Source organism: Diabrotica undecimpunctata, unplaced genomic scaffold, assembly GCF_040954645.1.
Source record: "Diabrotica undecimpunctata isolate CICGRU unplaced genomic scaffold, icDiaUnde3 ctg00000568.1, whole genome shotgun sequence".
Lineage (NCBI taxonomy): Eukaryota > Metazoa > Arthropoda > Insecta > Coleoptera > Chrysomelidae > Diabrotica > Diabrotica undecimpunctata.
In genome coordinates, this window is record NW_027311885.1 from 1,957,501 (window position 1) to 1,984,164 (window position 26,664).

Below are 26,664 nucleotides of genomic sequence, written 5' to 3' on the forward strand. Positions count from 1 at the left end.
TCCCTGCCTGTCGGAAGAGGAGAATAATGGGTAGGAGTCGAGAGGTGCAGAGTGTATGTGTGTGTGCGTGTGTGCGTACGTGTGTGAGTGTGTGTGTGAATGTGTGTGTGTGTCAGTGTGTGTGTGTCCGGTCGGCTCGCAGAGATAATAACACGGCCGTGGCAAGAAGTCCCTGCCTGTCGTAATAGGAGAATAATGGGTAGGAGTCGAGAGGTGAAGAGTGTATGTGTCTTTCTGTGTGTGCGTGTGTTTTTGCGTGTGTGAGTATGTGTGTGTCCGTTTGGCTTGCAGAGATAAGAATACGGCCCAGGCAAGAAAGCCCTGCCTGTCGTAAGAGGCGACTAATGGGTAGGAGTCGAGAGGTGGAGAGTGTGTGTGTATGCGTGTGTGTGTGTGTGTCCGTTCGGCTTGCAGAGATAAGAACACGGCCGTGGCAAGAAGTCCCTGCCTGTCGTAATAGGAGAATAATGGGTACGAGTCGAGAGGTGAAGAGTGTATGTGTGTGTGTGAATGTGTGTGTGTGTCAGTGTGTGTGTGTCCGTTCAGCTCGCAGAGATTAGAATACAAACGAGGCAATAAGTCCATGCCTGTCGTAAGATGCGACTAATGGGTAGGAGTCGAGGGGTTAAGAGTGTATTTGTGTGTGTGTGTGTGTGTGCGTGTGTGCGTGTGTGTGTGCGTAGGTGTGTGTGTGTGTAAGTATGTGTGTGTCCGTTCGGCTCGCAGAGATAAGAACACGGCCGTGGCAAGAAGTCCCTGCCTGTCGTAAGAGGCGACTAATGAATAGGAGTCGAGAGGTGAAGAGTGTATGTGTCTTTGTGTGTGTGCGTGTATTTGTGCGTGTGTGAGTATGTGTGTGTATTTGTGTGTGTCTCCGTTTGGCTTGCAAAGATAAGAATACGGCCGAGGCAAGAAGGCCCTCTCTCTTGTAAGGGGCGACTAATAGGTAGGAGTCGAAAGGTGAATAGTGTATGTGTGTGTGTGTGTGTGTGCGTGTGTCGGTATGTGTGTGTTAGAAAATCTTATTAGTTTCCTAACTTTTTTTCTAGCGGTGCAAGAGTGCTAGAATGACTACATATGTAATTGTTGTGCTCTTAGAATTCTAAAAAGTCAACGCACCGTTAGAAAATCTTATTAGTTTCCTAACTTTTTTTCTAGCGGTGCAAAAGTGCTGGAATTGCTACATATGTAATTGTCGTGCTCTCGCAATTACAAAAAGGTAACGCACCGTTAGAAAATCTTATTACTTTCCTAACTTTTTTCTAGCGGTGCAAAAGTGCTGGAATGACTACATATGTACTCGTTGTGCTCTCGAAATTACAAAAAGGTAACGCACCGTTAGAAAATCTTATTAGTTTCCTAACTTTTTTCTAGCGGTGCAAAAGTGCTGGAATGACTAAATATGTAATTGTTGTGCTCTCGCAATTACAAAAAGGTAACGCACCGTTAGAAAATCCCATTAGTTTCCTAACTTTTTTTTCTGGCGGTGCAAAAGTGCTGGAATGACTACATATGTAATTGTTGTGCTCTCGCAATTACAAAAAGGTAACGCACCGTTAGAAAATCTTATTAGTTTCCTAACTTTTTTTCTAGCGGTGCAAAAGTGCTGGAATGACTACATATGTAATTGTTGTGCTCTCGCAATTACAAAAAGGTAACGCACCGTTAGAAAATCTTATTAGTTTCCTAACTTTTTTTCTAGCGGTGCAAAAGTGCTGGAATGACTACATTGTAATTGTTGTGCTCTCGCAATTACAAAAAGCTAACGCACCGTTAGAAAATCTTATTAGTTTCCTAACTTTTTTTCTAGCGGTGCAAAAGTGCTGGAATGACTATATATGTAATTGTTGTGCTCTCAGAATTCTAAAACGTCAACGCACCTTTAGAAAATCTTATTAGTTTCCTAACTTTTTTTCCTGGCGGTGCAAAAGTGCTGGAATGACTACATATGTAATTGTTGTGCTCTCGCAATTACAAAAAGGTAACGCACCGTTAGAAAATCTTATTAGTTTCCTAACTTTTTTTCTAGCGGTGCAAAAGTGCTGGAATGACTACATATGTAATTGTTGTGCTCTCGCAATTACAAAAAGGTAACGCACCGTTAGAAAATCTTATTAGTTTCCTAACTTTTTTTCTAGCGGTGCAAAAGTGCTGGAATGACTACATATGTAATTGTTGTGCTCTCGCAATTACAAAAAGGTAACGCACCGTTAGAAAATCTTATTAGTTTCCTAACTTTTTTTCTAGCGGTGCAAAAGTGCTGGAATGACTACATTGTAATTATTGTGCTCTCGCAATTACAAAAAGCTAACGCACCGTTAGAAAATCTTATTAGTTTCCTAACTTTTTTTCTAGCGGTGCAAAAGTGCTGGAATGACTATATATGTAATTGTTGTGCTCTCAGAATTCTAAAACGTCAACGCACCTTTAGAAAATCTTATTAGTTTCCTAACTTTTTTTCTAGCGGTGCAAAAGTGCTGGAATGACTACATATGTAATTGTCGTGCTCTCGCAATTACAAAAAGGTAACGCACCGTTAGAAAATCTTATTACTTTCCTAACTTTTTTTCTAGCGGTGCAAAAGTGCTGGAATGACTACATATGTAATTCTTGTGCCCTCGCAATTACAAAAAGGTAACGCATTGTTAGAAAATCTTATTAGTTTCCTAACTTTTTTTCTAGCGGTGCAAAAGTGCTGGAATGACTACATATGTACTCGTTGTGCTCTCGCAATTACAAAAATTTAACGCACCGTTAGAAAATCCCATTAGTTTCCTAACTTTTTTTCTAGCGGTGCAAAAGTGCTGGAATGACTACATATGTAATTGTCGTGCTCTCGCAATTACAAAAAGGTAACGCACCGTTAGAAAATCTTATTACTTTCCTAACTTTTTTTCTAGCGGTGCAAAAGTGCTGGAATGACTATATATGTAATTGTTGTGTTCTCGCAATTACAAAAAGGTAACGCACCGTTAGAAAATCTAATTAGTTTCCTAACTTTTTTTCTAGCGGTGCAAAAGTGCTGGAATGACTACATATGTAATTGTCGTGCTCTCGCAATTACAAAAAGGTAACGCACCGTTTGAAAATCTTATTAATTTCCTAACTTTTTTTCTAGCGGTGCAAAAGTGCTGGAATGACTACATATATAATTGTCGTGCTCTCGCAATTACAAAAAGGTAACGCACCGTTAGAAAATCTTATTACTTTCCTAACTTTTTTTCTAGCGGTGCAAAAGTGCTGGAATGACTACATATGTAATTGTTGTGCTCTCGCAATTACAAAAAGGTAACGCACCGTTAGAAAATCTTATTAGTTTCCTAACTTTTTTTCTAGCAGTGCAAAAGTGCTGGAATGACTACATATGTAATTGTCGTGCTCTCGCAATTACAAAAAGGTAACGCACCGTTAGAAAATCTTATTACTTTCCTAACTTTTTTTCTAGCGGTGCAAAAGTGCTGGAATGACTACATATGTAATTGTTGTGCTCTCGCAATTACAAAAAGGTAACGCACCGTTAGAAAATCTTATTACTTTCCTAACTTTTTTTCTAGCGGTGCAAAAGTGCTGGAATGACTACATATGTAATTGTCGTGCTCTCGCAATTACAAAAAGGTAACGCACCGTTAAAAAATCCCATTAGTTTCCTAACTTTTTTTCTAGCGGTGCAAAAGTGCTGGAATGACTACATATGTAATTGTTGTGCTCTCGCAATTACAAAAAGGTAACGCACCGTTAGAAAATCTTATTACTTTCCTAACTTTTTTTCTAGCGGTGCAAAAGTGCTGGAATGACTACATATGTAATTGTCGTGCTCTCGCAATTACAAAAAGGTAACGCACCGTTAAAAAATCCCATTAGTTTCCTAACTTTTTTTCTAGCGGTGCAAAAGTGCTGGAATGACTACATATGTAATTGTTGTGCTCTCGCAATTACAAAGAGGTAACGCACCGTTAGAAAATCTTATTAGTTTCCTAACTTTTTTTCTAGCGGTGGAAAAGTGCTGGAATGACTATATATGTAATTGTTGTGTTCTCGCAATTACAAAAAGGTAACGCACCGTTAGAAAATCTTATTAGTTTCCTAACTTTTTTTCTAGCGGTGCAAAAGTGCTGGAATGACTACATATGTAATTGTTGTGCTCTCAGAATTCTAAAAAGTCAACGCACCTTTAGAAAATCTTATTAGTTTCCTAACTTTTTTTCTAGCGGTGCAAAAGTGCTGGAATGACTACATATGTAATTGTCGTGCTCTCGCAATTACAAAAAGGTAACGCACCGTTAGAAAATCTTATTAGTTTCCTAACTTTTTTTCTAGCGGTGCAAAATTGCTGGAATGACTAAATATGTAATTGTCGTGCTCTCTCAATTACAAAAAAGTAACGCACCGTTAGAAAATCTTATTACTTTCCTAACTTTTTTTCTAGCGGTGCAAAAGTGCTGGAATGACTACATATGTAATTGTCGTGCTCTCGCAATTACAAAAAGGTAACGCAATGTTAGAAAATCTTATTAGTTTCCTAACGTTTTTTCTAGCGGTGCAAAAGTGCTGGAATGACTACATATGTAATTGTTGTGCTCTCGCAATTACAAAAAGGTAACGCACCGTTAGAAAATCTTATTAGTTTCCTAACTTTTTTTCTAGCGGTGCAAAAGTGCTGGAATGACTACATATGTAATTATTGTGCTCTCGCAATTACAAAAATGTAACGCACCGTTAAAAAATCCCATTAGTTTCCTAACTTTTTTTCTAGCGGTGCAAAAGTGCTGTAATGACTACATATGTAATTGTTGTGCTCTCGCAATTACAAAGAGGTAACGCACCGTTAGAAAATCTTATTAGTTTCCTAACGTTTTTTCTAGCGGTGCAAAAGTGCTGGAATGACTACATATGTAATTGTTGTGCTCTCGCAATTACAAAAAGGTAACGCACCGTTAGAAAATCTTATTAGTTTCCTAACTTTTTTTCTAGCGGTGCAAAAGTGCTGGAATGACTACATATGTAATTATTGTGCTCTCGCAATTACAAAAATGTAACGCACCGTTAAAAAATCCCATTAGTTTCCTAACTTTTTTTCTAGCGGTGCAAAAGTGCTGGAATGACTACATATGTAATTGTCGTGCTCTCGCAATTACAAAAAAGTAACGCACCGTTAGAAAATCTTATTACTTTCCTAACTTTTTTTCTAGCGGTGCAAAAGTGCTGGAATGACTACATATGTAATTGTCGTGCTCTCGCAATTACAAAAAGGTAACGCACCGTTAGAAAATCTTATTACTTTCCTAACTTTTTTTCTAGCGGTGCAAAAGTGCTGGAATGACTACATATGTAATTGTCGTGCTCTCGCAATTACAAAAAGGTAACGCACCGTTAGAAAATCTTATTAGTTTCCTAACTTTTTTTCTAGCGGTGCAAAAGTGCTGGAATGACTACATATGTAATTATTGTGCTCTCGCAATTACAAAAATGTAACGCACCGTTAAAAAATCCCATTAGTTTCCTAACTTTTTTTCTAGCGGTGCAAAAGTGCTGGAATGACTACATATGTAATTGTCGTGCTCTCGCAATTACAAAAAAGTAACGCACCGTTAGAAAATCTTATTACTTTCCTAACTTTTTTTCTAGCGGTGCAAAAGTGCTGGAATGACTACATATGTAATTGTCGTGCTCTCGCAATTACAAAAAGGTAACGCACCGTTAGAAAATCTTATTACTTTCCTAACTTTTTTTCTAGCGGTGCAAAAGTGCTGGAATGACTACATATGTAATTGTCGTGCTCTCGCAATTACAAAAAGGTAACGCACCGTTAGAAAATCTTATTAGTTTCCTAACTTTTTTTCTAGCGGTGCAAAAGTGCTGGAATGACTACATATGTAATTGTCGTGCTCTCGCAATTACAAAAAGGTAACGCACCGTTAGAAAATCTTATTAGTTTCCTAACTTTTTTTCTAGCGGTGGAAAAGTGCTGGAATGACTATATATGTAATTGTTGTGTTCTCGCAATTACAAAAAGGTAACGCACCGTTAGAAAATCTTATTAGTTTCCTAACTTTTTTTCTAGCGGTGCAAAAGTGCTGGAATGACTACATATGTAATTGTTGTGCTCTCACAATTACAAAAATGTAACGCACCGTTAAAAAATCCCATTAGTTTCCTAACTTTTTTTCTAGCGGTGCAAAAGTGCTGTAATGACTACATATGTAATTGTTGTGCTCTCGCAATTACAAAGAGGTAACGCACCGTTAGAAAATCTTATTAGTTTCCTAACTTTTTTTCTAGCGGTGCAAAAGTGCTGGAATGACTACATATGTAATTGTTGTGCTCTCAGAATTCTAAAAAGTCAACGCACCTTTAGAAAATCTTATTAGTTTCCTAACTTTTTTTCTAGCGGTGCAAAAGTGCTGGAATGACTACATATGTAATTGTCGTGCTCTCGCAATTACAAAAAAGTAACGCACCGTTAGAAAATCTTATTACTTTCCTAACTTTTTTTCTAGCGGTGCAAAAGTGCTGGAATGACTACATATGTACTCGTTGTGCTCTCGCAATTACAAAAAGGTAACGCACCGTTAGAAAATCTTATTAGTTTCCTAACTTTTTTTCTAGCGGTGCAAAAGTGCTGGAATGACTATATATATAATTGTTGTGTTCTCGCAATTACAAAAAGGTAACGCACCGTTAGAAAATCTTATTAGTTTCCTAACTTTTTTTCTAGCGGTGCAAAAGTGCTGGAATGACTACATATGTAATTGTTGTGCTCTCGCAATTACAAAAATGTAACGCACCGTTAAAAAATCCCATTAGTTTCCTAACTTTTTTTCTAGCGGTGCAAAAGTGCTGGAATGACTACATATGTAATTGTCGTGCTCTCGCAATTACAAAAAAGTAACGCACCGTTAGAAAATCTTATTACTTTCCTAACTTTTTTTCTAGCGGTGCAAAAGTGCTGGAATGACTACATATGTAATTGTCGTGCTCTCGCAATTACAAAAAGGTAACGCACCGTTAGAAAATCTTATTACTTTCCTAACTTTTTTTCTAGCGGTGCAAAAGTGCTGGAATGACTACATATGTAATTGTCGTGCTCTCGCAATTACAAAAAGGTAACGCACCGTTAGAAAATCTTATTAGTTTCCTAAATTTTTTTTTAGCGGTGCAAAAGTGCTGGAATGACTACATATATAATTGTTGTGCTCTCGCAATTACAAAAATGTAACGCACCGTTAAAAAATCCCATTAGTTTCCTAACTTTTTTTCTAGCGGTGCAAAAGTGCTGGAATGACTACATATGTAATTGTTGTGCTCTCGCAATTACAAAGAGGTAACGCACCGTTAGAAAATCTTATTAGTTTCCTAACTTTTTTTCTAGCGGTGCAAAAGTGCTGGAATGACTACATATGTAATTATTGTGCTCTCGCAATTACAAAAATGTAACGCACCGTTAAAAAATCCCATTAGTTTCCTAACTTTTTTTCTAGCGGTGCAAAAGTGCTGTAATGACTACATATGTAATTGTTGTGCTCTCGCAATTACAAAGAGGTAACGCACCGTTAGAAAATCTTATTAGTTTCCTAACTTTTTTTCTAGCGGTGGAAAAGTGCTGGAATGACTATATATGTAATTGTTGTGTTCTCGCAATTACAAAAAGGTAACGCACCGTTAGAAAATCTTATTAGTTTCCTAACTTTTTTTCTAGCGGTGCAAAAGTGCTGGAATGACTACATATGTAATTGTTGTGCTCTCGCAATTACAAAAATGTAACGCACCGTTAAAAAATCCCATTAGTTTCCTAACTTTTTTTCTAGCGGTGCAAAAGTGCTGTAATGACTACACATGTAATTGTTGTGCTCTCGCAATTACAAAGAGGTAACGCACCGTTAGAAAATCTTATTAGTTTCCTAACTTTTTTTCTAGCGGTGCAAAAGTGCTGGAATGACTACATATGTAATTGTTGTGCTCTCAGAATTCTAAAAAGTCAACGCACCTTTAGAAAATCTTATTAGTTTCCTAACTTTTTTTCTAGCGGTGCAAAAGTGCTGGAATGACTACATATGTAATTGTCGTGCTCTCGCAATTACAAAAAAGTAACGCACCGTTAGAAAATCTTATTACTTTCCTAACTTTTTTTCTAGCGGTGCAAAAGTGCTGGAATGACTACATATGTATTCGTTGTGCTCTCGCAATTACAAAAAGGTAACGCACCGTTAGAAAATCTTATTAGTTTCCTAACTTTTTTTCTAGCGGTGCAAAAGTGCTGGAATGACTATATATATAATTGTTGTGTTCTCGCAATTACAAAAAGGTAACGCACCGTTAGAAAATCTTATTAGTTTCCTAACTTTTTTTCTAGCGGTGCAAAAGTGCTGGAATGACTACATATGTAATTGTCGTGCTCTCGCAATTACAAAAAGGTAACGCACCGTTAAAAAATCCCATTAGTTTCCTAACTTTTTTTCTAGCGGTGCAAAAGTGCTGGAATGACTACATATGTAATTGTTGTGCTCTCGCAATTACAAAAAGGTAACGCACCGTTAGAAAATCTTATTACTTTCCTAACTTTTTTTCTAGCGGTGCAAAAGTGCTGGAATGACTACATATGTAATTGTCGTGCTCTCGCAATTACAAAAAGGTAACGCACCGTTAAAAAATCCCATTAGTTTCCTAACTTTTTTTCTAGCGGTGCAAAAGTGCTGGAATGACTACATATGTAATTGTTGTGCTCTCGCAATTACAAAGAGGTAACGCACCGTTAGAAAATCTTATTAGTTTCCTAACTTTTTTTCTAGCGGTGGAAAAGTGCTGGAATGACTATATATGTAATTGTTGTGTTCTCGCAATTACAAAAAGGTAACGCACCGTTAGAAAATCTTATTAGTTTCCTAACTTTTTTTCTAGCGGTGCAAAAGTGCTGGAATGACTACATATGTAATTGTTGTGCTCTCGCAATTACAAAAATGTAACGCACCGTTAAAAAATCCCATTAGTTTCCTAACTTTTTTTCTAGCGGTGCAAAAGTGCTGTAATGACTACATATGTAATTGTTGTGCTCTCGCAATTACAAAGAGGTAACGCACCGTTAGAAAATCTTATTAGTTTCCTAACTTTTTTTCTAGCGGTGCAAAAGTGCTGGAATGACTACATATGTAATTGTTGTGCTCTCAGAATTCTAAAAAGTCAACGCACCTTTAGAAAATCTTATTAGTTTCCTAACTTTTTTTCTAGCGGTGCAAAAGTGCTGGAATGACTACATATGTAATTGTCGTGCTCTCGCAATTACAAAAAGGTAACGCACCGTTAGAAAATCTTATTAGTTTCCTAACTTTTTTTTTAGCGGTGCAAAAGTGCTGGAATGACTACATATATAATTGTTGTGCTCTCGCAATTACAAAAATGTAACGCACCGTTAAAAAATCCCATTAGTTTCCTAACTTTTTTTCTAGCGGTGCAAAAGTGCTGGAATGACTACATATGTAATTGTTGTGCTCTCGCAATTACAAAGAGGTAACGCACCGTTAGAAAATCTTATTAGTTTCCTAACTTTTTTTCTAGCGGTGCAAAAGTGCTGGAATGACTACATATGTAATTATTGTGCTCTCGCAATTACAAAAATGTAACGCACCGTTAAAAAATCCCATTAGTTTCCTAACTTTTTTTCTAGCGGTGCAAAAGTGCTGTAATGACTACATATGTAATTGTTGTGCTCTCGCAATTACAAAGAGGTAACGCACCGTTAGAAAATCTTATTAGTTTCCTAACTTTTTTTCTAGCGGTGGAAAAGTGCTGGAATGACTATATATGTAATTGTTGTGTTCTCGCAATTACAAAAAGGTAACGCACCGTTAGAAAATCTTATTAGTTTCCTAACTTTTTTTCTAGCGGTGCAAAAGTGCTGGAATGACTACATATGTAATTGTTGTGCTCTCGCAATTACAAAAATGTAACGCACCGTTAAAAAATCCCATTAGTTTCCTAACTTTTTTTCTAGCGGTGCAAAAGTGCTGTAATGACTACATATGTAATTGTTGTGCTCTCGCAATTACAAAGAGGTAACGCACCGTTAGAAAATCTTATTAGTTTCCTAACTTTTTTTCTAGCGGTGCAAAAGTGCTGGAATGACTACATATGTAATTGTTGTGCTCTCAGAATTCTAAAAAGTCAACGCACCTTTAGAAAATCTTATTAGTTTCCTAACTTTTTTTCTAGCGGTGCAAAAGTGCTGGAATGACTACATATGTAATTGTCGTGCTCTCGCAATTACAAAAAAGTAACGCACCGTTAGAAAATCTTATTACTTTCCTAACTTTTTTTCTAGCGGTGCAAAAGTGCTGGAATGACTACATATGTATTCGTTGTGCTCTCGCAATTACAAAAAGGTAACGCACCGTTAGAAAATCTTATTAGTTTCCTAACTTTTTTTCTAGCGGTGCAAAAGTGCTGGAATGACTATATATATAATTGTTGTGTTCTCGCAATTACAAAAAGGTAACGCACCGTTAGAAAATCTTATTAGTTTCCTAACTTTTTTTCTAGCGGTGCAAAAGTGCTGGAATGACTACATATGTAATTGTCGTGCTCTCGCAATTACAAAAAGGTAACGCACCGTTAAAAAATCCCATTAGTTTCCTAACTTTTTTTCTAGCGGTGCAAAAGTGCTGGAATGACTACATATGTAATTGTTGTGCTCTCGCAATTACAAAAAGGTAACGCACCGTTAGAAAATCTTATTACTTTCCTAACTTTTTTTCTAGCGGTGCAAAAGTGCTGGAATGACTACATATGTAATTGTCGTGCTCTCGCAATTACAAAAAGGTAACGCACCGTTAAAAAATCCCATTAGTTTCCTAACTTTTTTTCTAGCGGTGCAAAAGTGCTGGAATGACTACATATGTAATTGTTGTGCTCTCGCAATTACAAAGAGGTAACGCACCGTTAGAAAATCTTATTAGTTTCCTAACTTTTTTTCTAGCGGTGGAAAAGTGCTGGAATGACTATATATGTAATTGTTGTGTTCTCGCAATTACAAAAAGGTAACGCACCGTTAGAAAATCTTATTAGTTTCCTAACTTTTTTTCTAGCGGTGCAAAAGTGCTGGAATGACTACATATGTAATTGTTGTGCTCTCGCAATTACAAAAATGTAACGCACCGTTAAAAAATCCCATTAGTTTCCTAACTTTTTTTCTAGCGGTGCAAAAGTGCTGTAATGACTACATATGTAATTGTTGTGCTCTCGCAATTACAAAGAGGTAACGCACCGTTAGAAAATCTTATTAGTTTCCTAACTTTTTTTCTAGCGGTGCAAAAGTGCTGGAATGACTACATATGTAATTGTTGTGCTCTCAGAATTCTAAAAAGTCAACGCACCTTTAGAAAATCTTATTAGTTTCCTAACTTTTTTTCTAGCGGTGCAAAAGTGCTGGAATGACTACATATGTAATTGTCGTGCTCTCGCAATTACAAAAAGGTAACGCACCGTTAGAAAATCTTATTAGTTTCCTAACTTTTTTTCTAGCGGTGCAAAATTGCTGGAATGACTAAATATGTAATTGTCGTGCTCTCTCAATTACAAAAAAGTAACGCACCGTTAGAAAATCTTATTACTTTCCTAACTTTTTTTCTAGCGGTGCAAAAGTGCTGGAATGACTACATATGTAATTGTCGTGCTCTCGCAATTACAAAAAGGTAACGCAATGTTAGAAAATCTTATTAGTTTCCTAACGTTTTTTCTAGCGGTGCAAAAGTGCTGGAATGACTACATATGTAATTGTTGTGCTCTCGCAATTACAAAAAGGTAACGCACCGTTAGAAAATCTTATTAGTTTCCTAACTTTTTTTCTAGCGGTGCAAAAGTGCTGGAATGACTACATATGTAATTATTGTGCTCTCGCAATTACAAAAATGTAACGCACCGTTAAAAAATCCCATTAGTTTCCTAACTTTTTTTCTAGCGGTGCAAAAGTGCTGTAATGACTACATATGTAATTGTTGTGCTCTCGCAATTACAAAGAGGTAACGCACCGTTAGAAAATCTTATTAGTTTCCTAACGTTTTTTCTAGCGGTGCAAAAGTGCTGGAATGACTACATATGTAATTGTTGTGCTCTCGCAATTACAAAAAGGTAACGCACCGTTAGAAAATCTTATTAGTTTCCTAACTTTTTTTCTAGCGGTGCAAAAGTGCTGGAATGACTACATATGTAATTATTGTGCTCTCGCAATTACAAAAATGTAACGCACCGTTAAAAAATCCCATTAGTTTCCTAACTTTTTTTCTAGCGGTGCAAAAGTGCTGGAATGACTACATATGTAATTGTCGTGCTCTCGCAATTACAAAAAAGTAACGCACCGTTAGAAAATCTTATTACTTTCCTAACTTTTTTTCTAGCGGTGCAAAAGTGCTGGAATGACTACATATGTAATTGTCGTGCTCTCGCAATTACAAAAAGGTAACGCACCGTTAGAAAATCTTATTACTTTCCTAACTTTTTTTCTAGCGGTGCAAAAGTGCTGGAATGACTACATATGTAATTGTCGTGCTCTCGCAATTACAAAAAGGTAACGCACCGTTAGAAAATCTTATTAGTTTCCTAACTTTTTTTCTAGCGGTGCAAAAGTGCTGGAATGACTACATATGTAATTATTGTGCTCTCGCAATTACAAAAATGTAACGCACCGTTAAAAAATCCCATTAGTTTCCTAACTTTTTTTCTAGCGGTGCAAAAGTGCTGGAATGACTACATATGTAATTGTCGTGCTCTCGCAATTACAAAAAAGTAACGCACCGTTAGAAAATCTTATTACTTTCCTAACTTTTTTTCTAGCGGTGCAAAAGTGCTGGAATGACTACATATGTAATTGTCGTGCTCTCGCAATTACAAAAAGGTAACGCACCGTTAGAAAATCTTATTACTTTCCTAACTTTTTTTCTAGCGGTGCAAAAGTGCTGGAATGACTACATATGTAATTGTCGTGCTCTCGCAATTACAAAAAGGTAACGCACCGTTAGAAAATCTTATTAGTTTCCTAACTTTTTTTCTAGCGGTGCAAAAGTGCTGGAATGACTACATATGTAATTGTCGTGCTCTCGCAATTACAAAAAGGTAACGCACCGTTAGAAAATCTTATTAGTTTCCTAACTTTTTTTCTAGCGGTGGAAAAGTGCTGGAATGACTATATATGTAATTGTTGTGTTCTCGCAATTACAAAAAGGTAACGCACCGTTAGAAAATCTTATTAGTTTCCTAACTTTTTTTCTAGCGGTGCAAAAGTGCTGGAATGACTACATATGTAATTGTTGTGCTCTCACAATTACAAAAATGTAACGCACCGTTAAAAAATCCCATTAGTTTCCTAACTTTTTTTCTAGCGGTGCAAAAGTGCTGTAATGACTACATATGTAATTGTTGTGCTCTCGCAATTACAAAGAGGTAACGCACCGTTAGAAAATCTTATTAGTTTCCTAACTTTTTTTCTAGCGGTGCAAAAGTGCTGGAATGACTACATATGTAATTGTTGTGCTCTCAGAATTCTAAAAAGTCAACGCACCTTTAGAAAATCTTATTAGTTTCCTAACTTTTTTTCTAGCGGTGCAAAAGTGCTGGAATGACTACATATGTAATTGTCGTGCTCTCGCAATTACAAAAAAGTAACGCACCGTTAGAAAATCTTATTACTTTCCTAACTTTTTTTCTAGCGGTGCAAAAGTGCTGGAATGACTACATATGTACTCGTTGTGCTCTCGCAATTACAAAAAGGTAACGCACCGTTAGAAAATCTTATTAGTTTCCTAACTTTTTTTCTAGCGGTGCAAAAGTGCTGGAATGACTATATATATAATTGTTGTGTTCTCGCAATTACAAAAAGGTAACGCACCGTTAGAAAATCTTATTAGTTTCCTAACTTTTTTTCTAGCGGTGCAAAAGTGCTGGAATGACTACATATGTAATTGTTGTGCTCTCGCAATTACAAAAATGTAACGCACCGTTAAAAAATCCCATTAGTTTCCTAACTTTTTTTCTAGCGGTGCAAAAGTGCTGGAATGACTACATATGTAATTGTCGTGCTCTCGCAATTACAAAAAAGTAACGCACCGTTAGAAAATCTTATTACTTTCCTAACTTTTTTTCTAGCGGTGCAAAAGTGCTGGAATGACTACATATGTAATTGTCGTGCTCTCGCAATTACAAAAAGGTAACGCACCGTTAGAAAATCTTATTACTTTCCTAACTTTTTTTCTAGCGGTGCAAAAGTGCTGGAATGACTACATATGTAATTGTCGTGCTCTTGCAATTACAAAAAGGTAACGCACCGTTAGAAAATCTTATTAGTTTCCTAACTTTTTTTCTAGCGGTGCAAAAGTGCTGGAATGACTACATATATAATTGTTGTGCTCTCGCAATTACAAAAATGTAACGCACCGTTAAAAAATCCCATTAGTTTCCTAACTTTTTTTCTAGCGGTGCAAAAGTGCTGGAATGACTACATATGTAATTGTTGTGCTCTCGCAATTACAAAGAGGTAACGCACCGTTAGAAAATCTTATTAGTTTCCTAACTTTTTTTCTAGCGGTGCAAAAGTGCTGGAATGACTACATATGTAATTATTGTGCTCTCGCAATTACAAAAATGTAACGCACCGTTAAAAAATCCCATTAGTTTCCTAACTTTTTTTCTAGCGGTGCAAAAGTGCTGTAATGACTACATATGTAATTGTTGTGCTCTCGCAATTACAAAGAGGTAACGCACCGTTAGAAAATCTTATTAGTTTCCTAACTTTTTTTCTAGCGGTGGAAAAGTGCTGGAATGACTATATATGTAATTGTTGTGTTCTCGCAATTACAAAAAGGTAACGCACCGTTAGAAAATCTTATTAGTTTCCTAACTTTTTTTCTAGCGGTGCAAAAGTGCTGGAATGACTACATATGTAATTGTTGTGCTCTCGCAATTACAAAAATGTAACGCACCGTTAAAAAATCCCATTAGTTTCCTAACTTTTTTTCTAGCGGTGCAAAAGTGCTGTAATGACTACATATGTAATTGTTGTGCTCTCGCAATTACAAAGAGGTAACGCACCGTTAGAAAATCTTATTAGTTTCCTAACTTTTTTTCTAGCGGTGCAAAAGTGCTGGAATGACTACATATGTAATTGTTGTGCTCTCAGAATTCTAAAAAGTCAACGCACCTTTAGAAAATCTTATTAGTTTCCTAACTTTTTTTCTAGCGGTGCAAAAGTGCTGGAATGACTACATATGTAATTGTCGTGCTCTCGCAATTACAAAAAAGTAACGCACCGTTAGAAAATCTTATTACTTTCCTAACTTTTTTTCTAGCGGTGCAAAAGTGCTGGAATGACTACATATGTATTCGTTGTGCTCTCGCAATTACAAAAAGGTAACGCACCGTTAGAAAATCTTATTAGTTTCCTAACTTTTTTTCTAGCGGTGCAAAAGTGCTGGAATGACTATATATATAATTGTTGTGTTCTCGCAATTACAAAAAGGTAACGCACCGTTAGAAAATCTTATTAGTTTCCTAACTTTTTTTCTAGCGGTGCAAAAGTGCTGGAATGACTACATATGTAATTGTTGTGCTCTCGCAATTACAAAAATGTAACGCACCGTTAAAAAATCCCATTAGTTTCCTAACTTTTTTTCTAGCGGTGCAAAAGTGCTGGAATGACTAGATATGTACTCGTTGTGCTCTCGCAATTACAAAAATTTAACGCACCGTTAGAAAATCCCATTAGTTTCCTAACTTTTTTTCTAGCGGTGCAAAAGTGCTGGAATGACTACATATGTAATTGTTGTGCTCTCGCAATTACAAAAATGTAACGCACCGTTAAAAAATCCCATTAGTTTCCTAACTTTTTTCTAGCGGTGCAAAAGTGCTGTAATGACTACATATGTAATTGTTGTGCTCTCGCAATTACAAAGAGGTAACGCACCGTTAGAAAATCTTATTAGTTTCCTAACTTTTTTTCTAGCGGTGCAAAAGTGCTGGAATGACTACATATGTAATTGTTGTGCTCTCAGAATTCTAAAAAGTCAACGCACCTTTAGAAAATCTTATTAGTTTCCTAACTTTTTTTCTAGCGGTGCAAAAGTGCTGGAATGACTACATATGTAATTGTCGTGCTCTCGCAATTACAAAAAAGTAACGCACCGTTAGAAAATCTTATTACTTTCCTAACTTTTTTTCTAGCGGTGCAAAAGTGCTGGAATGACTACATATGTATTCGTTGTGCTCTCGCAATTACAAAAAGGTAACGCACCGTTAGAAAATCTTATTAGTTTCCTAACTTTTTTTCTAGCGGTGCAAAAGTGCTGGAATGACTATATATATAATTGTTGTGTTCTCGCAATTACAAAAAGGTAACGCACCGTTAGAAAATCTTATTAGTTTCCTAACTTTTTTTCTAGCGGTGCAAAAGTGCTGGAATGACTACATATGTAATTGTTGTGCTCTCGCAATTACAAAAATGTAACGCACCGTTAAAAAATCCCATTAGTTTCCTAACTTTTTTTCTAGCGGTGCAAAAGTGCTGGAATGACTAGATATGTACTCGTTGTGCTCTCGCAATTACAAAAATTTAACGCACCGTTAGAAAATCCCATTAGTTTCCTAACTTTTTTTCTAGCGGTGCAAAAGTGCTGGAATGACTACATATGTAATTGTTGTGCTCTCGCAATTACAAAAATGTAACGCACCGTTAAAAAATCCCATTAGTTTCCTAACTTTTTTCTAGCGGTGCAAAAGTGCTGTAATGACTACATATGTAATTGTTGTGCTCTCGCAATTACAAAGAGGTAACGCACCGTTAGAAAATCTTATTAGTTTCCTAACTTTTTTTCTAGCGGTGCAAAAGTGCTGGAATGACTACATATGTAATTGTTGTGCTCTCAGAATTCTAAAAAGTCAACGCACCTTTAGAAAATCTTATTAGTTTCCTAACTTTTTTTCTAGCGGTGCAAAAGTGCTGGAATGACTACATATGTAATTGTCGTGCTCTCGCAATTACAAAAAAGTAACGCACCGTTAGAAAATCTTATTACTTTCCTAACTTTTTTTCTAGCGGTGCAAAAGTGCTGGAATGACTACATATGTAATTGTCGTGCTCTCGCAATTACAAAAAGGTAACGCACCGTTAGAAAATCTTATTAGTTTCCTAACTTTTTTTCTAGCGGTGCAAAATTGCTGGAATGACTAAATATGTAATTGTCGTGCTCTCTCAATTACAAAAAAGTAACGCACCGTTAGAAAATCTTATTACTTTCCTAACTTTTTTTCTAGCGGTGCAAAAGTGCTGGAATGACTACATATGTAATTGTCGTGCTCTCGCAATTACAAAAAGGTAACGCAATGTTAGAAAATCTTATTAGTTTCCTAACGTTTTTTCTAGCGGTGCAAAAGTGCTGGAATGACTACATATGTAATTGTTGTGCTCTCGCAATTACAAAAAGGTAACGCACTGTTAGAAAATCTTATTAGTTTCCTAACTTTTTTTCTAGCAGTGCAAAAGTGCTGGAATGACTACATATGTAATTGTTGTGCTCTCTCAATTACAAAAAGCTAACGCACCGTTAGAAAATCTTATTAGTTTCCTAACTTTTTTTCTAGCGGTGCAAAAGTGCTGGAATGACTAGATATGTACTCGTTGTGCTCTCGCAATTACAAAAATTTAACGCACCGTTAGAAAATCCCATTAGTTTCCTAACTTTTTTTCTAGCGGTGCAAAAGTGCTGGAATGACTACATATGTAATTGTCGTGCTCTCGCAATTACAAAAAGGTAACGCACCGTTAGAAAATCTTATTACTTTCCTAACTTTTTTTCTAGCGGTGCAAAAGTGCTGGAATGACTACATATGTACTCGTTGTGCTCTCGCAATTACAAAAAGGTAACGCACCGTTAGAAAATCTTATTAGTTTCCTAACTTTTTTTCTAGCGGTGCAAAAGTGCTGGAATGACTATATATATAATTGTTGTGTTCTCGCAATTACAAAAAGGTAACGCACCGTTAGAAAATCTTATTAGTTTCCTAACTTTTTTTCTAGCGGTGCAAAAGTGCTGGAATGACTACATATGTAATTGTTGTGCTCTCGCAATTACAAAAATGTAACGCACCGTTAAAAAATCCCATTAGTTTCCTAACTTTTTTTCTAGCGGTGCAAAAGTGCTGTAATGACTACATATGTAATTGTTGTGCTCTCGCAATTACAAAGAGGTAACGCACTGTTAGAAAATCTTATTAGTTTCCTAACTTTTTTTCTAGCGGTGCAAAAGTGCTGGAATGACTACATATGTAATTGTTGTGCTCTCAGAATTCTAAAACGTCAACGCACCTTTAGAAAATCTTATTAGTTTCCTAACTTTTTTTCTAGCGGTGCAAAAGTGCTGGAATGATCACATATGTGATTGTTGTGCTCTCGGCGTTCCAAAAAGGTAACGCACCGTTAGAAAATCTTATTAGTTTCCTAACTTTTTTTCTAGCGGTGCAAAAGTGCTGGAATGATCACATATGTGATTGTTGTGCTCTCGGCGTTCCAAAAAGGTAACGCACCGTTAGAAAATCTTGTTACTTTCCTAACTTTTTTTTTAGCGGTGCAAAAGTGTTGGAATGACTACATATGTAATTGTCGTGCTCTCGCAATTACAAAAAGGTAACGCACCGTTAGAAAATCTTATTACTTTCCTAACTTTTTTTCTAGCGGTGCAAAAGTGCTGGAATGACTACATATGTAATTGTCGTGCTCTCGCAATTACAAAAAGGTAACGCACCGTTAGAAAATCTTATTACTTTCCTAACTTTTTTTCTAGCGGTGCAAAAGTGCTGGAATGACTACATATGTAATTGTCGTGCTCTCGCAATTACAAAAAGGTAACGCACCGTTAGAAAATCTTATTACTTTCCTAACTTTTTTTCTAGCGGTGCAAAAGTGCTGGAATGACTACATATATAATTTTTGTGCTCTCGCAATTACAAAAAGGTAACGCACCGTTAGAAAATCTTGTTACTTTCCTAACTTTTTTTTTAGCGGTGCAAAAGTGTTGGAATGACTACATATGTAATTGTCGTGCTCTCGCAATTACAAAAAGGTAACGCACCGTTAGAAAATCTTATTACTTTCCTAACTTTTTTTCTAGCGGTGCAAAAGTGCTGGAATGACTACATATATAATTTTTGTGCTCTCGCAATTACAAAAACGTAACGCACCGTTAGAAAATCTTATTAGTTTCCTAACGTTTTTTCTAGCGGTGCAAAAGTGCTGGAATGACTACATATATAATTTTTGTGCTCTCGCAATTACAAAAAGGTAACGCATTGTTAGAAAATCTTATTACTTTCCTAACTTTTTTTCTAGCGGTGCAAAAGTGCTGGAATGACTACATATATAATTTTTGTGCTCTCGCAATTACAAAAAGGTAACGCACCGTTAGAAAATCTTATTACTTTCCTAACTTTTTTTCTAGCGGTGCAAAAGTGCTGGAATGACTACATATGTAATTGTCGTGCTCTCGCAATTACAAAAAGGTAACGCACCGTTAGAAAATCTTATTACTTTCCTAACTTTTTTTCTAGCGGTGCAAAAGTGCTTGAATGACTACATATGTAATTGTTGTGCTCTCGCAATTACAAAAAGGTAACGCACCGTTAGAAAATCTTATTACTTTCCTAACTTTTTTTCTAGCGGTGCAAAAGTGCTGGAATGACTAAATATGTAATTGTTGTGCTCTCGCAATTACAAAAAGGTAACGCACCGTTAGAAAATCTTATTACTTTCCTAACTTTTTTTCTAGCGGTGCAAAAGTGCTGGAATGACTACATATGTAAGTGTTGTGCTCTCGCAATTACAAAAAGGTACCGCACCGTTAGAAAATCTTATTAGTTTCCTAACTTTTTTTCTAGCGGTGCAAAAGTTCTGGAATGACTACATATGTAATTGTCGTGCTCTCGCAATTACAAAAAGGTAACGCACCGTTAGAAAATCTTATTACTTTCCTAACTTTTTTTCTAGCGGTGCAAAAGTGCTGGAATGACTACATATGTAATTGTTGTGCTCCCAGAATTCTAAAAAGTCAACGCACCGTTAGAAAATCTTATTAGTTTCCTAACTTTTTTTCTAGCGGTGCAAAAGTGCTGGAATGACTACATATGTAATTGTCGTGCTCTCGCAATTACAAAAAGGTAACGCACCGTTAGAAAATCTTATTACTTTCCTAACTTTTTTTCTAGCGGTGCAAAAGTGCTGGAATGACTACATATGTAAGTGTTGTGCTCTCGCAATTACAAAAAGGTACCGCACCGTTAGAAAATCTTATTAGTTTCCTAACTTTTTTTCTAGCGGTGCAAAAGTTCTGGAATGACTACATATGTAATTGTCGTGCTCTCGCAATTACAAAAAGGTAACGCACCGTTAGAAAATCTTATTACTTTCCTAACTTTTTTTCTAGCGGTGCAAAAGTGCTGGAATGACTACATATGTAATTGTTGTGCTCCCAGAATTCTAAAAAGTCAACGCACCGTTAGAAAATCTTATTAGTTTCCTAACTTTTTTTCTAGCGGTGCAAAAGTGCTGGAATGACTACATATGTAATTTTTGTGCTCTCGCAATTACAAAAAGGTAACGCACCGTTAGAAAATCTTATTAGTTTCCTAACTTTTTTTCTAGCGGTGCAAAAGTGCTGGAATGACTACATATGTAATTGTTGTGCTCTCGCAATTACAAAAAGGTAACGCACCGTTAGAAAATCTTATTACTTTCCTAACTTTTTTTCTAGCGGTGCAAAAGTGCTGGAATGACTAAATATGTAATTGTTGTGCTCTCGCAATTACAAAAAGGTAACGCACCGTTAGAAAATCTTATTACTTTCCTAACTTTTTTTCTAGCGGTGCAAAAGTGCTGGAATGACTACATATGTAATTGTTGTGCTCTCGCAATTACAAAAAGGTACCGCACCGTTAGAAAATCTTATTAGTTTCCTAACTTTTTTTCTAGCGGTGCAAAAGTTCTGGAATGACTACATATGTAATTGTCGTGCTCTCGCAATTACAAAAAGGTAACGCACCGTTAGAAAATCTTATTACTTTCCTAACTTTTTTTCTAGCGGTGCAAAAGTGCTGGAATGACTACATATGTAATTGTTGTGCTCTCAGAATTCTAAAAAGTCAACGCACCGTTAGAAAATCTTATTAGTTTCCTAACTTTTTTTCTAGCGGTGCAAAAGTGCTGGAATGACTACATATGTAATTGTTGTGCTCTCGCAATTACAAAAAGGTAACGCACCGTTAGAAAATCTTATTACTTTCCTATCTTTTTTTCTAGCGGTGCAAAAGTGCTGGAATGACTACATATGTACTCGTTGTGCTCTCGCAATTACAAAAAGGTAACGCACCGTTAGAAAATCTTATTAGTTTCCTAACTTTTTTCTAGAGGTGCAAAAGTGCTGGAATGACTACATATGTAATTGTTGTGCTCTCGCAATTACAAAAAGGTAACGCACCGTTAGAAAATCTTATTACTTTCCTAACTTTTTTTCTAGCGGTGCAAAAGTGCTGGAATGACTACATATGTAATTGTCGTGCTCTCGCAATTACAAAAAGGTAACGCACCGTTAGAAAATCTTATTACTTTCCTAACTTTTTTTCTAGCGGTGCAAAAGTGCTGGAATGACTACATATGTAATTTTTGTGCTCTCGCAATTACAAAAAGGTAACGCACCGTTAGAAAATCTGATTAGTTTCCTAACTTTTTTTCTAGCGGTGCAAAAGTGCTGGAATGACTACATATGTAATTGTTGTGCTCTCGCAATTACAAAAAGCTAACGCACCGTTAGAAAATCTTATTAGTTTCCTAACTTTTTTTCTAGCGGTGCAAAAGTGCTGGAATGACTACATATGTAATTGTCGTGCTCTCGCAATTACAAAAAGGTAACGCACCGTTAGAAAATCTTATTACTTTCCTAACTTTTTTTCTAGCGGTGCAAAAGTGCTGGAATGACTACATATGTACTCGTTGTGCTCTCGCAATTACAAAAAGGTAACGCACCGTTAGAAAATCTTATTACTTTCCTAACTTTTTTTCTAGCGGTGCAAAAGTGCTGGAATGACTACATATGTAATTGTTGTGCTCTCAGAATTCTAAAAAGTCAACGCACCGTTAGAAAATCTTATTAGTTTCCTAACTTTTATTCTAGCGGTGCAAAAGTGCTGGAATGACTACATATGTAATTGTTGTGCTCTCGCAATTACAAAAAGGTAAAGCACCGTTAGAAAATCTTATTAGTTTCCTAACTTTTTTTCTAGCGGTGCAAAAGTTCTGGAATGACTACATATGTAATTGTCGTGCTCTTGCAATTACAAAAAGGTAACGCACCGTTAGAAAATCTTATTACTTTCCTAACTTTTTTTCTAGCGGTGCAAAAGTGCTGGAATGACTACATTTGTAATTGTTGTGCTCTCAGAATTCTAAAAAGTCAACGCACCGTTAGAAAATCTTATTAGTTTCCTATCTTTTTTTCTAGCGGTGCAAAAGTGCTGGAATGACTACATATGTAATTGTTGTGCTCTCGCAATTACAAAAAGGTAACGCACCGTTAGAAAATCTTATTACTTTCCTAACTTTTTTTCTAGCGGTGCAAAAGTGCTGGAATGACTACATATGTAATTGTTGTGCTCTCGCAATTACAAAAAGGTAACGCACCGTTAGAAAATCTTATTAGTTTCCTAACTTTTTTTCTAGCGGTGCAAAAGTTCTGGAATGACTACATATGTAATTGTCGTGCTCTCGCAATTACAAAAAGGTAACGCACCGTTAGAAAATCTTATTACTTTCCTAACTTTTTTTCTGGCCATGCAAAAGTGCTGGAATGACTACATATGTAATTGTTGTGCTCTCGCAATTACAAAAAGGTAACGCACCGTTAGAAAATCTTATTAGTTTCCTAACTTTTTTTCTAGCGGTGCAAAAGTGCTGGAATGACTACATATGTAATTGTCGTGCTCTCGCAATTACAAAAAGGTAACGCACCGTTAGAAAATCTTATTAGTTTCCTAACTTTTTTTCTAGCGGTGCAAAAGTGTTGGAATGACTACGTATGTAATTGTCGTGCTTTCGCTATTACAAAAAGGTAACGCACCGTTAGAAAATCTTATTACTTTCCTAACTTTTTTTCTAGCGGTGCAAAAGTGCTGGAATGACTACATATGTAATTGTTGTGCTCTCAGAATTCTAAAAAGTCAACGCACCGTTAGAAAATCTTATTAGTTTCCTAACTTTTATTCTAGCGGTGCAAAAGTGCTGGAATGACTACATATGTAATTGTTGTGCTCTCGCAATTACAAAAAGGTAACGCACCGTTAGAAAATCTTATTAGTTTCCTAACTTTTTTTCTAGCGGTGCAAAAGTTCTGGAATGACTACATATGTAATTGTCGTGCTCTCGCAATTACAAAAAGGTAACGCACCGTTAGAAAATCTTATTACTTTCCTAACTTTTTTTCTGGCGATGCAAAAGTGCTGGAATGACTACATATGTAATTGTTGTGCTCTCGCAATTACAAAAAGGTAACGCACCGTTAGAAAATCTTATTAGTTTCCTAACTTTTTTTCTGGCGGTGCAAAAGTGCTGGAATGACTACATATGTAATTGTCGTGCTCTCGCAATTACAAAAAGGTAACGCACCGTTAGAAAATCTTATTAGTTTCCTAACTTTTTATCTAGCGGTGCAAAAGTGCTGGAATGACTACATATGTAATTGTTGTGCTCTCAGAATTCTAAAAAGTCAACGCACCGTTAGAAAATCTTATTAGTTTCCTAACTTTTTTTCTAGCGGTGCAAAAGTGCTGGAATGACTACATATGTAATTGTTGTGCTCTCGCAATTACAAAAAGGTAACGCACCGTTAGAAAATCTTATTACTTTCCTAACTTTTTTTCTAGCGGTGCAAAAGTGCTGGAATGACTAAATATGTAATTGTTGTGCTCTCGCAATTACAAAAAGGTAACGCACCGTTAGAAAATCTTATTACTTTCCTAACTTTTTTTCTAGCGGTGCAAAAGTGCTGGAATGACTACATATGTAAGTGTTGTGCTCTCGCAATTACAAAAAGGTACCGCACCGTTAGAAAATCTTATTAGTTTCCTAACTTTTTTTCTAGCGGTGCAAAAGTTCTGGAATGACTACATATGTAATTGTCGTGCTCTCGCAATTACAAAAAGGTAACGCACCGTTAGAAAATCTTATTACTTTCCTAACTTTTTTTCTAGCGGTGCAAAAGTGCTGGAATGACTACATATGTAATTGTTGTGCTCTCGCAATTACAAAAAGGTAACGCACCGTTAGAAAATCTTATTAGTTTCCTAACTTTTTTTCTAGCGGTGCAAAAGTGCTGGAATGACTACATATGTAATTGTTGTGCTCTCGCAATTACAAAAAGCTAACGCACCGTTAGAAAATCTTATTAGTTTCCTAACTTTTTTTCTAGCGGTGCAAAAGTGCTGGAATGACTACATATGTAATTGTCGTGCTCTCGCAATTACGAAAAGGTAACGCACCGTTAGAAAATCTTATTAGTTTCCTAACTTTTTTTCTAGCGGTGCAAAAGTGTTGGAATGACTACGTATGTAATTGTCGTGCTTTCGCTATTACAAAAAGGTAACGCACCGTTAGAAAATCTTATTACTTTCCTAACTTTTTTTCTAGCGGTGCAAAAGTGCTGGAATGACTACATATGTACTCGTTGTGCTCTCGCAATTACAAAAAGGTAACGCACCGTTAGAAAATCTTATTACTTTCCTAACTTTTATTCTAGCGGTGCAAAAGTGCTGGAATGACTACATATGTAATTGTTGTGCTCTCGCAATTACAAAAAGGTAACGCACCGTTAGAAAATCTTATTAGTTTCCTAACTTTTATTCTAGCGGTGCAAAAGTGCTGGAATGACTACATATGTAATTGTTGTGCTCTCGCAATTACAAAAAGGTAAAGCACCGTTAGAAAATCTTATTAGTTTCCTAACTTTTTTTCTAGCGGTGCAAAAGTTCTGGAATGACTACATATGTAATTGTCGTGCTCTCGCAATTACAAAAAGGTAACGCACCGTTAGAAAATCTTATTACTTTCCTAACTTTTTTTCTAGCGGTGCAAAAGTGCTGGAATGACTACATTTGTAATTGTTGTGCTCTCAGAATTCTAAAAAGTCAACGCACCGTTAGAAAATCTTATTAGTTTCCTAACTTTTTTTCTAGCGGTGCAAAAGTGCTGGAATGACTACATATGTAATTGTTGTGCTCTCGCAATTACAAAAAGCTAACGCACCGTTAGAAAATCTTATTAGTTTCCTAACTTTTTTTCTAGCGGTGCAAAAGTGCTGGAATGACTACATATGTAATTGTCGTGCTCTCGCAATTACGAAAAGGTAACGCACCGTTAGAAAATCTTATTAGTTTCCTAACTTTTTTTCTAGCGGTGCAAAAGTGTTGGAATGACTACGTATGTAATTGTCGTGCTTTCGCTATTACAAAAAGGTAACGCACCGTTAGAAAATCTTATTACTTTCCTAACTTTTTTTCTAGCGGTGCAAAAGTGCTGGAATGACTACATATGTACTCGTTGTGCTCTCGCAATTACAAAAAGGTAACGCACCGTTAGAAAATCTTATTACTTTCCTAACTTTTTTTCTAGCGGTGCAAAAGTGCTGGAATGACTACATATGTAATTGTTGTGCTCTCAGAATTCTAAAAAGTCAACGCACCGTTAGAAAATCTTATTAGTTTCCTAACTTTTATTCTAGCGGTGCAAAAGTGCTGGAATGACTACATATGTAATTGTTGTGCTCTCGCAATTACAAAAAGGTAACGCACCGTTAGAAAATCTTATTAGTTTCCTAACTTTTATTCTAGCGGTGCAAAAGTGCTGGAATGACTACATATGTAATTGTTGTGCTCTCGCAATTACAAAAAGGTAAAGCACCGTTAGAAAATCTTATTAGTTTCCTAACTTTTTTTCTAGCGGTGCAAAAGTTCTGGAATGACTACATATGTAATTGTCGTGCTCTCGCAATTACAAAAAGGTAACGCACCGTTAGAAAATCTTATTACTTTCCTAACTTTTTTTCTAGCGGTGCAAAAGTGCTGGAATGACTACATTTGTAATTGTTGTGCTCTCAGAATTCTAAAAAGTCAACGCACCGTTAGAAAATCTTATTAGTTTCCTATCTTTTTTTCTAGCGGTGCAAAAGTGCTGGAATGACTACATATGTAATTGTTGTGCTCTCGCAATTACAAAAAGGTAACGCACCGTTAGAAAATCTTATTACTTTCCTAACTTTTTTTCTAGCGGTGCAAAAGTGCTGGAATGACTAAATATGTAATTGTTGTGCTCTCGCAATTACAAAAAGGTAACGCACCGTTAGAAAATCTTATTACTTTCCTAACTTTTTTTCTAGCGGTGCAAAAGTGCTGGAATGACTACATATGTAAGTGTTGTGCTCTCGCAATTACAAAAAGGTACCGCACCGTTAGAAAATCTTATTAGTTTCCTAACTTTTTTTCTAGCGGTGCAAAAGTTCTGGAATGACTACATATGTAATTGTCGTGCTCTCGCAATTACAAAAAGGTAACGCACCGTTAGAAAATCTTATTACTTTCCTAACTTTTTTTCTAGCGGTG